This window comes from Delphinus delphis, chromosome 14 (assembly GCF_949987515.2).
Source record: "Delphinus delphis chromosome 14, mDelDel1.2, whole genome shotgun sequence".
NCBI classification, from domain to species: Eukaryota; Metazoa; Chordata; class Mammalia; order Artiodactyla; family Delphinidae; genus Delphinus; species Delphinus delphis.
The window spans coordinates 18,119,420-18,134,957 of record NC_082696.1 but is presented as its reverse complement, the minus strand read 5'-3'; the positions used below and the strand labels follow the sequence as shown (position 1 = coordinate 18,134,957).

The 15,538-nt window shown below is 36.5% G+C and overlaps 1 long non-coding RNA gene across 1 annotated transcript in view; it reads right to left on the bottom strand.

Moving 5' to 3' along the window:
- Positions 1-15,538, bottom strand: part of LOC138414257 (uncharacterized) — a 79,278-nt gene that overhangs the window by 40,299 nt on the left and 23,441 nt on the right. Inside the window, exon 2 of the long non-coding RNA XR_011246708.1 lies at positions 5,858-5,911. This is a non-coding gene — a long non-coding RNA (uncharacterized lncRNA). The remainder of the gene's footprint in view (positions 1-5,857; positions 5,912-15,538) is intronic.

The following is a 15,538-nucleotide window of genomic DNA, read 5'->3' as shown; positions in this document are numbered from 1 at the left end:
GATACTATACATAGAGAATCCTAAAGATGCTACCAAAAAACTACTAGAGCTAATCAATGAATTTGGTAAAGTAGCAGGATACAAAATTAATGCACAGAAATATCTTACATTCCTATACACTAATGATGAAAAATCTGAAAGAGAAATTAAGGAAACACTCCCATTTACCATTGCAACAAAAAGAATAAAATACCTAAGAATAAACCTACCTAAGGAGACAAAAGACCTGTATGCAGAAAACTATAAGACACTGATGAAAAAAATTAAAGATGATACAAACAGACGGAGTGATACACCATGTTCTTGGAATCGAAGAATCAACATTGTGAAAATGACTATACTACCCAAAGCAATCTACAGCTTCAGTGCAATCCCTATCACACTACCAATAGCATTTTTCACAGAACTAGAACAAAAAAAATTCACAATTTGTATGGAAACACAAAAGACCCCAAATAGCCATAACAACCTTGAGAAAGAAAAACAGAGCTGGAGGAATCAGGCTCCCTGACATCAGACTATACTACAAAGTTACAGTAATCAAGACAGTATGGTACTGGCACAAAAACAGAAATATAGATCAATGGAACAGGATAGAAAGCCCAAAGATAAACCCATGCACATATGGTCACCATATCTTTGATAAAGGAGGCAAGAATATACAATGGAGAAAAAACAGCCTCTTCAATAAGTGGTGCTGGGAAAACTGGACAGCTAAATGTAAAAGAATGAAATTAGAACACTCTCTAACACCAAACACAAAAATAAACTCAAAGTGGATTAAAGACCTGAATAAGGCCAGACACTGTATAACTCTTAGAGGAGACCATAGGCAGAACACTCTGTGACATAAATCACAGCAAGATCCTTTTTGACCCACCTCCTAGAGAAATGGAAATAAAAACAAAAATAAACAAATGGGACCTAATGAAACTTAAAGGCTTTTGTACAGGAAAGGAAACCATAAAAAAGACGAGAAGACAACCCTCAGAATGGGAATAAATATTTGCAAATGAAGCAACTGAGAAAGGCTTAATCTCCAAAATTTACAAGCATCTCATGCAGCTCAATATCAAAACAACAAACAACCCGATACAAAAATGGGCAGAAGACCTAAATAGACATTTCTCCAAAGAAGATATACAGATCGCCAACAAAGACCTGAAAGGATGCTCAATATCACTAATCATTAGAGAAATGCAAATGAAAACTACAGTGAGGCATCACCTCATACCAGTCAACATGGCCATCATCAAAGTATCTACAAACAATGAATGCTGGAGAGGGTGTGGAGAAAAGGGAACCCTCTTGCACTGTTGGTGGAAATGTAAATTGATACAGCCACTATGGAGAACAGTATGGAGGTGCCTTAAAAAACAAAAAATATAACTACCTAGCAATCCCACTACTGGGCATATACCCTGAGAAAACCGTAATTCAAAAGAGTCATGTACTGCAATGTTCACTGCAGCTGTATTTACAAGAGCCAGGACATGGAAGCAATCTAAGTGTCCATCAACAGATGAATGGATAAAGAAGATGTAGCACATATATACAATGGAATATTACTCAGCCATAAAAAGAAACGAAATTGAGTTATTTGGAGTGAGGTGAATGGACCTAGAGTCTGTCATACAGAGTGAAGTAAGTCAGAAAGAGAAAAACAAATACCGTATGCTAACACGTATGTATGGAATCTACAAGAAAAAGAATGGTTCTGAAGAACCCAGGGGCAGGACAGGAATAAAGACGCAGACATAGAGAATGGAGTTGCGGACACGAGGAGGGGGAAGTGTAAGCTGGGATGAAGTGAGAGAGTGGCATGGACATATATGTACTACCAAATGTAAAATCAATAGCTAGTGGGAAGCAGCTGCATAGCACAGGGAGATCAGCACGGTGCTTTGTGACCACCTAGAGGGGTGGGAGAAGCAGGGTGGGAGAAGGAGGGTGGGAGGGAGACGCAATAGGGAGGAGGTTTGGGGATATATGTATATGTATGGCTGATTCACTTTGTTATAAAGCAGAAACTAACACACCATTGTAGAACAATTATACTCCAATAAAGATGTAAAAAAATTTTAAAGATTTCAAAGTAAAAAAAAAAAAATCCAAAGATGAATACTATTTCATGATGCACAAAAATTATATGAACTTCTAATTTTAGTATTCATAAAGTTTTATTAGAATATTACAGTATTCAATTCTTACATATTGTCTATGGCTGCTTTCATGTTACAACTCTGTAACTGAGTAGTTGTGACAAAAACTGCATGGCTTACAAAGCCTAAAGTATTTACTATCTGACACTCTTTACAGAGAAAAGTTTACTGACCCTTGTTCTAGAAGAATTAGTTGTGGCAATGCAAAGAGCACTAGGTATGAGGACTAAATGCAGGTAGTCTGGGTAAAGAAAATAGATCAGTATTAGACAAACTGGGAGGAAAGGTTTCTGCCTCAAGTTTTTTCTACAGTTCTTTCTAATAGTCATCATTCTTCTGGTTAATATTAGGTCATGGAGCATTATCCCTGAGCAAATTTCAATCATTAATATTTCTCCATGGAACTTTCCATTTCAGCTTCCCCTCTCACTCTCTCCTACATCATTATTGTCTATACCACTTACCAATATATCTTTAATTATCTGCATACTTACACGCACATGACCTGTTCCTCAAATTAACTGTAAGCTCCTAGCGTTTGTTTTTTTTTAAAAAAAGGGAGACTACTTTACCCTCTTTTGTTTTCTTATATTTCTAAGACCTAGAATGAGATGCTTATCCATGATGCTCATGAATGTTGAAGGTGATAATAATCTCCTGGGCATTTTTTGCACTTTGTTCTCAGGGAAAAGAAAATAAATCCTACAAAAAATATATTTCCAATTCTAAGAATTCCAACAAGATAGACTTTGATGGAGCTGAACCTTTTAGATGAATAGCACAGTCTGGCAGTTTGGAAAGTACCCAATAGAACATGTGTTCTTTGGTCGAACAGTTGATGAAAAGAGACCTTTAGATCTCTCTTGATTTCCTTTCTTTGGGACTCCACCCCGTCGTCCAACACACACACACACACACACACACACACACACACCCTTCAATCATTCCATCCTCTGTATTCAAAATCAGAAAGAAAACTTCTTGACAGTGAAATAAAAGTAGAAGAGCTTTGAAATAAGCATGTGCTAAGAGGTAGAGCAAAAAGAAAACAAAATCCAAAAATACTTCAGGCCGATGTAGCTTGTGTCTCTGAATTTCACCCAGGATTCGGAGGAAAGAGTGAACTGCAGTTTTCATTTAATTCAATAAGACTCCCATTTGGCAGGGTTAACCTTTTCCCTCTTGTGTCTTCATTGTGACTTAGTTGATACAAATTGCTTTCATTAGGGCATTAATGGGCTTCTGGCTGTGGTCTCAAATGGAACCTGTTGCAGTGGTTCAGTACACAAGTAGTCAGGATGCTGTTAACTGTGGTTTAACATTAGGAAGCAGGCTTATAAATGATTGTTGAAAGGTTCTATGTGAATGGAAATTTTGGAACCTTAAGAGATCTAAACAGAATCACAGATTACACACGTTTCTGGACTAAGATGAAATCACTGACGACATTCTCAAACCTTATTCAGTGACATCATCTGTATATTTTATGAAGGAAGCCTTGGTATATTTGACGCTAATACATTTCTCTAATGTGACCAAGTAAGAGTCAAGTTGGAAGAAAGGGAAACAAAGTGTGTAACATGGGCTGAAGGATTTGCCAAACAGAATGCAACGGAATGCCAAAGGCTCTGAGACAGACTTTAAGGAATGATAGGACGGGAAAAACAAACTGGCAATTTTTCAGAAAGAATAATAAAGATTAAACCGTTGGACTTCCCTGGTGGTGCAGTGGTTAAGAATCCGCCTGCCAATGCAGGGGACACGGGTTCGAGCCTTGGTCCGAGAAGATTCCACATGCTGCGGAGCGGCTGGGCCCGTGCACCACAACTACTGAGCCTGTGCTCTAGAGCCTGCGATCCACAACTACTGAGCCCGTGTGCCTAGAGCCTTGCTCCGCAACAAGAAAAGCCACTGTATTGAGAAGCCCGCGCACCGCAACAAAGAGTAGACCCTGCTCACCGCAACTAGAGAAAGCCCGTGCACAGCAATGAAGACCCAATGCAGCCAAAAATAAATAAATACATTTATAAAAAAAAAATTAAACTGTCATTATCTCTATCCCCACAATGCCATCCAGCTGATGATGCAGAGATACCAGGCTGCTTTGGAGACAGTTTTCCCAGCTTGACTCAGAAACACAGAGGACAACATATATCCAAGATGTTTGGTACTTTGCTACTAAGTTTGGAACTCAAATGTGAGGAAATATTTCTTCAGTAATTTCAGTAATCCCATTCAAACCACAAAATAGAACAATGGACCCATTGAGCATCCTCCATCTCCATAATAACTGAATATCCCTCATTGTTTGAACCGTGTCTAGGCCGTAAATTGCAATAATGAAGCTGAGAACATGGAATGTAGTAGGCGCTTGGTAAATATCTTTAGAACGAATGTATGGGTGGACTACTAGCTAAATAACAGGAGGTCTGGGTGTATGGCTGCACAAATCCCGCCAGTGCAGATAAAACAAAGCATAAAGGAGTTTGTATGTATCATATAAAGGCAAACATTTTAAAGACTAGGTCCAAAGCAGATTTGCTTATAGAATGCTATGTGGGAGAGTTCTTGGTGAACACATTTCTAATTGTGATAAAAATAGCAGCAGCACGTTAAATACATTTGTTTATTTATTATCCAGCAGACATTACCAAATTAGTGTCTGTTCTTGTCGTTACTGTTTGATAGATCCTGTTTATTAAAGAATCAATGATTTCATCCTTGGAGAGAGAGGGGTTTGTGATATTGCTATGGAATCTTTCTGCTATTCATTTGGGTAACATTTTGATCTTCTCTGGAATAGTACACATTGATCATGGCATGAAAATATTTTTTTGTCATCTTGTGTGAATAGTACCTAGAATTTGGAAAATATGCTATTCCACATGAAAGTTGAGGAACTTGCTTGAGGGCACATAGAAAATTAGGGACGGGACAGAATTATGTGTCCCAAGATTTAATCTGACCCTAAATTCTTTTGCTCAGAATAATGCTCTGTATTAATCCTTTAATTCCTAGGAACACATGCCCTTCTAACCGAAAAGCCGCCTTTCTGAAATTTCCTTTTGTAAGCTCCAATAACTATTTTGTTTCCACTACTCCTTGAAAACAATGTTTTTGTTTCAAGTGTCACAAAATCAAATGTCTACAGGGGCCAGGCAGGTAAAATACACAAATGAAGTGATGAGACAAGTGGTAAGTGACACTGAGCCCCAGTTTCTGGGGGATGTAGATGATGGGACTGCGAGAAACTGGAGATAAAAGCCCAATGTTGAGGATCCAACTTTCTGAGAGAGGGCAGAAATTCACATTTGTGTATAAGGCTTTTAAATTTCATTGTGTTTATTTTGGTAACTAATTAAAATGTAAAACACTGTCCAGGCCAAAACCACAGGCCAAACTAAGCATGTCTATGGGCTGCATCTAGTGAGAAGGACAGCTCACTTCCTTTTTATACTGCCAGATTGAGCTGCTGGGGGTATTTCGCTCTGTTTAGATTGGCTTTTAATTTATCATCAATCAATCACATTGAAGAAAGTACAGGAATGTCTTCAGTAATGCCAACATAGATGGAATTGTACAGCCTCCCAGGATGGCTACTCAGCAGGACAACACATCTGAAGTTGAGAGGTAGTATTGTCTGCTAGTTAAGTACATAAACTCTGTTGCCAGGTTGCCTGGGATCTTTCACTTACCAGCCACGTAACCTTGGGCAACAGATGTAATTTCTTCCTGGCTCAGTTTCTCATCTGCAAGATGAAGATAATGACAGTTATCATGACAGTTACATGAATACACACACATACACACACGATACTTAAAATCTAAGTTAGTGCTATCTAATTATTTGCTATTACTTATTAATCACAAATCATAGCATTGTTGAAGAGTAACAAACGTTTACATGTTTATGTCACATTAGACAGCCACTGACTCCACAAGTGGCCTCAGAAAACTTTCTTCCTCAGACAGAACAGGTGCAAGAATCAGGCTGCTATGGTATAAATTCCCACTATTTTGTCTTTAACACCAAACGCCATCACTTCTTGGAAATGTCATAACTGCATATTTCAATGAGAGGAATATATAAACAAATTTTCAAAACACTAAAAATACTAGCAGTTAATAATATGTTAAGCTATCTTTTCATTTTTCCCTTCTTTGGAGATGATCCATTTTAAGTCAGGGATATTCTGTTCCAGAGTTGAAAGGCAGAAAAACTAAAGGAACTTTATTTTCCTCTTTTATAGGTTTTTGAAGCATGAAACTTATTGACAGATGCTTGAGGTAGATATAAATTACCATGCTATTTCATCCAAGACTGTTTTCACATTCTGGAGGTTTTAATTTTTTTAAAGGGTACCCCCAATTTTTTTGAATGTCTAGAAATAGAGAAAACAGCAGGTCACATGTCATCTTATCTATGTTACTGAAATAATCATATGTTTGTGATAGTAAATGATGACACAAAATTCATTTTCTGTGGCACAAGCATATTTACCCACCAATGAAAATTCAAGATATACTGCCCATTAAAGATTCCATAACTTTGTTTTTTATTTCCTGTACTCCTATAAATAAATTTAAATTGTCAGGCCCATGTTCTTTCATTCTACCAAATCCTTTCTTCCCAAGGCAGGAGAAGAGAATGGTGAACTCTCAAAAATAATGCTGGTTGAATTTATTAAGGTTGAGAACATCTCCTTCCACTCTGATCTCATCAAGTGCTGCTAGACAGTGGCCTTATGCTTATGTGAAACCCAACCCAGGAGCCAAGAAAAGCAGAAGTGTAGAAGCACTGACTCACATAAGATGGGAAGGCACATTAGAAATAACAGACTCCACACACCACCTCACCCTCCATTTAACAATGAAGTACCAATGCCCAAAGCGGGATGTGGTTTACAAATGTACAACTGGATATCCAGGGGCCAGAAGCCAAACCTAATATTGCCAATTGATTAAAATATCTTTTCTATCCTGAACTGTGTCTACAAGCTTCTAGAAGTGTATTAAAATTGGAGATGCATAACTTACAACATTAACTGGTTTTCCTCTCATAACTATTTCAAAATGCTCAGTTCTTCTCAACTATGATGGGTGATGCACCAGCATACAAATCACCTGAGGTCTATGGAAACTACAGATTCCCAAGCTCATTCCAGACCTAATGGACGGGGAGGAGATTTAGAATTTGGCCAAATGCAGTTTCAGTATACAACTCAGGGGATTGTTATAAAAAATAAAGTTTGAGAACCACTGACGTCTAGGATCTGTGATGTACATTAATACAGGTGGAATTATTGGAATAGGGAAAAACATTCCTATTTAATTTACTCACAAATTGACAAACTTTAAAATCTCAAACTTGAGTGGTTAAACTGCTTTAAGGAATAGTTGCTTTATAAATTCTAAATGTGCTCTCGTGTATGTGTACTTAGTGATTTTTCATAGTCACTTTCTCATCTGGTTTTGAATCTCGGGGAATGACCCAACATGACTCTTACTCAACAGTCAATGAAAGCATTTAGCATATATAAGGTTAAGGAGTTGTACTTTGCTGCACTTAAAACAGATGTGCAGCTAGAATTTCATCTTGTGTTTCTGAAAGGAGACTGTACGTGCAGGGTCAGGGCATCTCAAACCCAAACAATGGCAATAGGAACTATCATCTGAAGATGATGCTTTTGTGGCACACTATTTTCTTGATTTATTCCTTAAGGTAAAAGAACTACCATAATTAAAATGAAACATTAATATAGGTTAGAGTTTAAATTGTATATCAAATTTAGAAACATGACAACTTTTAAAACGCATTAAACCAGGAAATGGCATTTCAAATATAGAAGATCCACAGACAAATGTTTAGAATTTGAACTTAAATTTGGCTCTCTTCCTTGCCCTGCAGCCACTATTTCCTATCAGCATCATTCAGAATAAACCTGGTACTCTATGTACCATGTGGGTGAATTGAGGCTTTTTTTGAGATTCTATTTTAAGACCAAAAATATTTTTGTTTTAAGTTATTGGTAAATCCCCATGGATGCATGCTTAATATTTCATGACAAAGGAGCTATTTCTCCTTGTTTTCTGAAAATGAATATAATATTACATCATTTTTGCATTCTTATTGTGGTAAAATATCTCTGCTTATTACATTTCCAGTATGCATAATTCATTTTTATTATTGCCACATTAAACTGGAGCTGTTTTCTCGATGACAGCTATTCCTTTTAGACAACTAGAAACCCAGCACTCTTCTACCCATGATATTACATCTTATAGGAAATGAATGTATTTAGAACAATATTCAAAATTAATTTAACAATAGTCTAGAAAGATTAAGAAAGTTAAAATTATCCTTCTGAATTGTCACAAATTCATTGAAGATAATGAACATCTATAAAGTAGGGTGCATTATGCACCATTTTCATTACATTTTCCATGCATTTGTTTTACGTTGTCATATAAAGCTAGAGCCATCTGTAATATTATCACACATTTTATTCACAATTATATTAGGACATAGGTTGAGTTTCAAAGATTGCTTTCTGCAAATATTTGTGCAAAGATCTTAAATAAACTAGGTAGGGCTGGATAAATGTTTCCCAAATTTGTACTAGATTGGTTCTATAATGACTCAGAAAAATATTAGTATGCTTATATCTAAAATTTTATTGGGAAATGAGGGGCAGAGAAATTCCATCTGATTGGCTGACATTTAGAAGAATTAAGACCAATAATCAACCACTTCCCAGGAGACAAATGCAAGGATCCAGATCCTTCCATATCTGGAGTGTTATATGAATGCAAATCTATGACTTGCTGTGAAACTCTACACCTGGGACCACATTTCTGCACCTGGTCAGCCTCACACTTCTTTCTTTTTTTTAAATTATTTATTTATTATTTTTTTGGTTGTGTTGGGTCTTCGTTGCTGCATGCGGGTTTTCTCTGGTTGCAGCGAGCGGGGGCTACTCTTCATTGCCGTGCGCAGGTTCCTCATTACCATGGCTTCTCTTGTTGCGGAGCACGGGCTCTAGGTGCACGGGGCTCAGTAGTTGTGGCACACGGGCTCTGTAGTTGTGGCTCGCGGGATCTAGAGCACAGGCTCAGTAGTTGTGGCGCACGGGCTTCGTTGCTCCGTGGCATGTGGGATCTTCCCGGACCAGGGCTCAAACCTATGTCCCCTGCATTGGCAGGCAGATTCTTAACCACTGCGCCACCAGGGAAGCTCTCAGCTTCACACTTCTAATCAGTAATCTCTCCAAAGGTCATTCCGGGTCAGTTGTGCTAAATTCTTTACAATCCCATTAGCCTGTATAATTATGAAATCTCATTTTGCAGATGAGAAAACTAAGAGTCTGTGCCCTTAATAACTGTAGCATATAACTGGAAACATCTTTTTTCTTTTCCTTTTTTGTAAATATTTTTGTTTCTTATCCTTTTACATTTGGTTGCAATTCCTTTTCTTTTACTAAAAATATTACCTAGGTGAATATACATAATACATGCTACCATATTGCACATAAATAGTGTAATATGTCCTAGGTTCCAAATGTAGATATTTGTACCTTTCTGAAAATGGGAAGCATCCTTTTTTACGTAAACGAAACTAGTGACTAGTAGTGTAATATCTTTGGACTGAGAAGTCATTCCAGTCAATCCTAGCCAGTATTCTTCTATTGCAGAATATTAATAAGGCCTTGTTGGCTATAAACACTTAACATTTTCAAAGCGGACAACTGATTATTACAACTCCAAGGTAAGCAGGAAAGAAATTATGGTCTTTACTTTAGAGATGACATAACTGAAAGGAGGGGAACTCCAGTCAACCGACCTACCCAAGATTATATAGTTAAATAATGGCAGAGTTTTGTCTAGAACCTTGGCCTTCTGATGACTCATTCAATGTTTTTCTAGTAGAATGTCTCTCAAATAACACTTAACTTTCTGATTATTCAGTCTTTATAGCTCACAACTTTTATGAATTTGATAATTTTTTCAGAAATAAATAACTATATGTGGAATACAAAATTGAGCTGAAAACAAAACGATATGGAGATATAAAGCAAAGATGTAATAAATTCCAAGCATATCACAAACAATAAAAAATATTTTCTGGAACATTGGATTTGAATTCTCAAAAAATTTATTCTCCTCTCTGAATACCTACTTTCTCTGCTTATCCATTATCCCTGTTTTTCTAAGTTCTGTCTGTAGTTTTGTGTCTATTTCCTTTTTCCTTTCTAAGGTCCTAAATTTTCATATTTTACAAGTCTAGCAGCCATATTAACCAGCCATAGTTTTGTCTCAATTCAAATTTTCAGTAGATATAACAAATATACTCAGCCCTGTCTTTGGGTATGTTTCAATCAAATATGATAAATAGGGTGAAGACTCATATATAAATAAAACCACTGAAGCCCACCAAGTCAGGATAGAGGGCCAGGCAAACACCCAAAGCATGTCCACCGTTAATAAACACTTGTAAAACATTATCCTAATTGCCACAATAAAGGAAACACATGGTGTTATGGATGAACATGGAACACATGCTTAAACTAGACCAGAAAGCATCAAGGAAAGTTCCTAGAGGAGGTGATATATGAGGTGAGATTTGAAGGATGAATGGCTAATAAGAGTTCAGGAAAGACAATGAAGTAGTGTGTTTAAAGCAATGGAATCAACATGTACAAAAATAAGAGGTATCAAAGAGTTTGACATGTTAAGGGAACTGTAGGTATTGCAATATGAATAAAGCAGAAGCTTAGAAGGGGAGAATAACAAGAGATAAATCTGGAGAGTTCTATAGGGACCAGATTACAGAATGTTAACCAGGCTCACTAAGGGCTGCGATTTTACCCTAGAAACAATAATACTCCTTTAAGGAATTATAGGATTACCTTTTAAAGGAATAATAACCCTTTAAGGAATTTTAAGAATAGTTATGATATGGAAATTCTAATAATAATGTTAACAATAGCTAACTTGTTTTGAGTCCTGCTGTATCTCAGGAACCATGCTAAATGCTTGGCATCTAGCCAACATTAGTTCTCATAAAAACTCCAAAAGGTAGATACCATGAGTATCCATACTTTTCAGATGAGATCATTGAGCTAGTCAGTAATAAAACCATAGCCAAGAATAAATTTGAGGGGAGCAAGATTAGAGACAGAAAGAACAGTTATTGGTTTGTTGCATCAATCCCAGCCTGAGATGACTGGGACTTCGTCTAAAGCAACAGACAAGAGCATGGAGAGGAAGCGTTGGAGAGGCAAGCGATAAAGGCGTCAGAACCAAGATGTTCAGATTCGATATGGGCGAAAGGGAAAGGAAGTAGCCAGGAGTAACACCACGTGCAATGGAGAGGTCATCTGGGATGATAATAATGCCAGAAATGAGAAGTAAATTTGAAGAGAAATATGTTAGACTTGAGACATCTCTGAGATACAAAAGTAGAAATATCTAGTGAGCAGTTGAATATACAAGTAGGGGACTCAGGAGAGGCACCAAAAAAAAGGTAATTGCTCAAATAATTGTAAGGTAGTTCTCACTCACATGAAATTCTAGAGCAGGTATTTCAGGCTGGTGGGTGGCTCTCCCTCATGAATTATTCAGTGGCCCAGGCTGATAGTAGCTGTTCCAGGTTCAACATGTGGTTTCTCTAGTCTCTGTGCTTGGAGAAAAGAGTGGAAGTTTGAGGCCAGAGAAGTCCTCTTAAGCAAGTGAGGAGGAAGTTGCATATGTAACTTCTAATCATATTCCCCATGCTAGAACCACTATATGTCCACACCTATTGCAATAGGGCTAGGAAATGTGATCCCTAGCTTAGTTGACACAAAGCAGTCAAAATTCTACAATTATGGAAGAAGCAATAGCTATAGAAGAGTAGCTGGAGAGTTTAGAGCCTTGGAAGTGAATTAGATTACCTAGGAAGAATGTTTAAATTGAGAGGAAAAGAAGGCCAAGAATGGGATGGACATATTAATAGTCTTTTTCAGTCTATGTGAGGGCCATCAGGGAGATTTCCTTGTCTTTTTGTAAATCTTGAGTCACAATTCTTACCTTGCCCCCCTGCTTTTTTAGCATCTGATAACCTAACTCTTGATTATCTATTTCATAACATAAAATACTACGGTAAGAAATGACCCCATTTCCAGTTACAATGCCAGGTTTATCACCCTCACCGCCAAAAGTATACTGTAGTCTCAACCTTCTGCTTTATCTTCAGAGAAGGTCAGCTAAAGCCATTGAAAGCATTTTATAAAAATTTTGTATAACAGGTAATTTGTAGGACAATTAATATATTAGCTAAACGAGGTTTAAAGGGGTTTGAAGGGGATGAATGATGGTCAAACGCTAATAAGATAAAATTTCACAGGAATACATACAATACAGTTTCAAAAAACTAAGTTCATAAGAAAAGAGGTATCAGACCTTGCTTGACAACAGTTAACATAAAGACCTCAAGTTTTATTTGATCACAAGATCAATATGCAGGAACGCTGTGATACAGCTGCTAAAAATGTAAAGCAATTTAAGGCTTTATTAGTAGGTTTGGCACACACAACAAAAAATGTTGGTACACAAAACATTTTACACTGAACAGTTGGGAGCGCCATGCTAGCATTTACAATGTATAGTCACCTTGAATTCTTCCTCTCCCTTTTGCTTACACTCAATTAATATCAGGTCCCATCTATTCTAGTTTTTAGATATTTTGTGACCCTTGTAATATTGAATTGGAATTGGAGATGTGAGTATGAACTCATTTATATATATACACATACATTCATGCCCATAATATATATACCATATAATTTTACAGAAAGAGGTATAAACACATGTATCAGTGTGTGTGTACATTTCTTAGATCTGTCAAATGGATGGGCCTATAAGTAAAGACACCACAAGAGCAATGATCACATCTAACACCCAGATTTTTGTCTCTAAATACCATTTTCCACTGAAAGGAACTAGGGATCCTGAGAGAAATGAGCCCAGGGTGGGGCAGGGAAACCATAAAATGAGTCTGGAACTTTCTGTTGTACCAGAAAGTAAGAAAGTGCTAAGATAGGGACATGTCAAAAAAGACAGGGGATCCAGCTTAATGAATACTAAAGAGAGTGGATGAAAGTTTGATGAGCAAGAAGATATTTACACAGTTTCAGCATAATCACCACAGGTTACTTACTAATTACAAAGAGAAAAAATAATAACTTTATAGTAAGTTAACCTAACAAACACAAATTTATTAAAGTTATCAAGGCTAATGTTACTCATAACAAGACAAAATGATATGATATGCTTCCTGATATGATACCCTGAGAAGGACACAACATCACTTCTATGCTGTTACACTCAAAAATACAAAACCTGAAGCTAATTGTAAGGAAACATCAAAGAAACCCAAACTGAAGGATATTCTGCAAACTTATTGGCTTTACTTTTCAAAAACATTAAGATCATGAAAGAAAAAGAAAGGCTGAGGAACTGTTTTGGATGAAAGGAAATGAAAGAAACATGACAACACAACGTGTGATCCTGGATTGTAACCTGGACAAGAAAAAAAAAACTATATATTATTCAAACAAGTTGTGAACTTTGAACAAAAACTATGAATTAGATATAACATTGTACGAATGTTACACTTCCTGACTTTGATAGAGGTACTTTGGTTATGTAAGAGACAGTCCTTAGGAAACACATATTAAAGTATTTGTGCATAAAAAGAAGATATAGAGAGAGGGAAAGAACAAATGCTAAAGTAAATGGGGCAAAATGTTCAGAATTGTTGAATCTGGGTAGAGGATATAATAGAGTTCTTTGTAATAGATTTTGTAACTTTTATGTAAGTAAGGAATTATCTCAAAATTAGAAGCTGAAAAGATAAACTTCTGAATCTGACCCAAATAATTAGCAATAGGTCATTTCCCGAATCTGGTAAATACTTCCAATGCAATCTAGGAGGTTCAATCTGCTATATACAAAGAAAAAAATGGAAAAGTGTATAAAGTCTTTGGTTTACATTACCCCTGTTTTTCAATATGTCTTATTAAACATAACCTGTACCCGGGAAATCATATCGTCGTCCAGCAATCATCAGGTAGTCAGCTTTCAACAACGGAATTTCAAAAACTAAGAAAAATATAAAACTAGATCTAAAAGACTATGTTTTAGGATACTAAATGTGACCTCAAATAATCTAAAAATATGCCACAGGTGTCACATTTGGGCATTTTCATCCTTAGGATATATCTGCCAGAGCTAACATTGAATGCTAAAAAGAGAATTCTTAGCAGAGCGCTCTAGCCTCAGAGTTATAATTCAACTTCACTAGTCACTAGATGAATTTTAAAAGATACCACTTATATATTTAGTATATTTGTATTCCTAACAAGAACCCTATAAATAAAATACTATTACCCCAGTTTTACAAATAAACTAAAGCAAAGAGATGTTGAGTAATTTTCCGAAGTTCACACAGCCTGTAAGAACATGAGCTGAGACTCAAGCCCCATAGTGCCACCAAAGAGAGTGCCTTTTCTCCTTTCTCGTCTCTACTGCTATGTGACTGACATAAAGACTCTAACACACATATTCTAAGAGAGAATTTGCTCAGGTGTGGTAAGTAGAAGAAATTCTATATAGAGTCAGTGTAGCTATCCTCTCACCGAGGAGTGTCCAAAAATGTTATTCATACTGGCAAAAATACATATGAAAAAACCTAAATGTCCAATAATAGAAATTGGTCAAATGAATCGCGGTAGATAACATTTTCAGAGAACGCTAATGATCATAAGAAAACAAATGCCATAAAATGATCATTAAAAAAGAGAAGAATACAAAACTATTTAGACAGTATGATTCACGTATATATACCTATAGAATAGATTTAGTATATATATGTGTGTATATATACATATATAGGAAAAAGCCTAGAAGGAAAGAAATGTTTATCACTGAGTATTGCAGGTTACTTAGGTTTACATTTGTATACCTTATCTTTATTTTCAAAGCTTTCGAATAGTAGTCTCCATTATTTCTATAATTTAAAAAAGCCAATCAACAGCACTAAAAAGATTCGATGTAGCTTTTGAAAAGATAAGAAGAAAAATAATAGACAAGTAAACCTAAGAAAGCTGGGAGACTGGGTCTACATTCATCAAATAGGCCAGGAAGTGAAACGAGAGAGTCCCAACCAGTTGTAGGCTCTGTAAGGAAGAGATCTGGTGAGTCACTGACCAAAAGGGCTAGTAAATAGTATGGGAGAATTGTCAGTCTCACAAATACCCTCACATAGGTTTCCAATGACGACACCGGTGCCATCTTCTAAGTAAGGGATAGCAAAAAAGAGTCAAGAGACGTGTAGT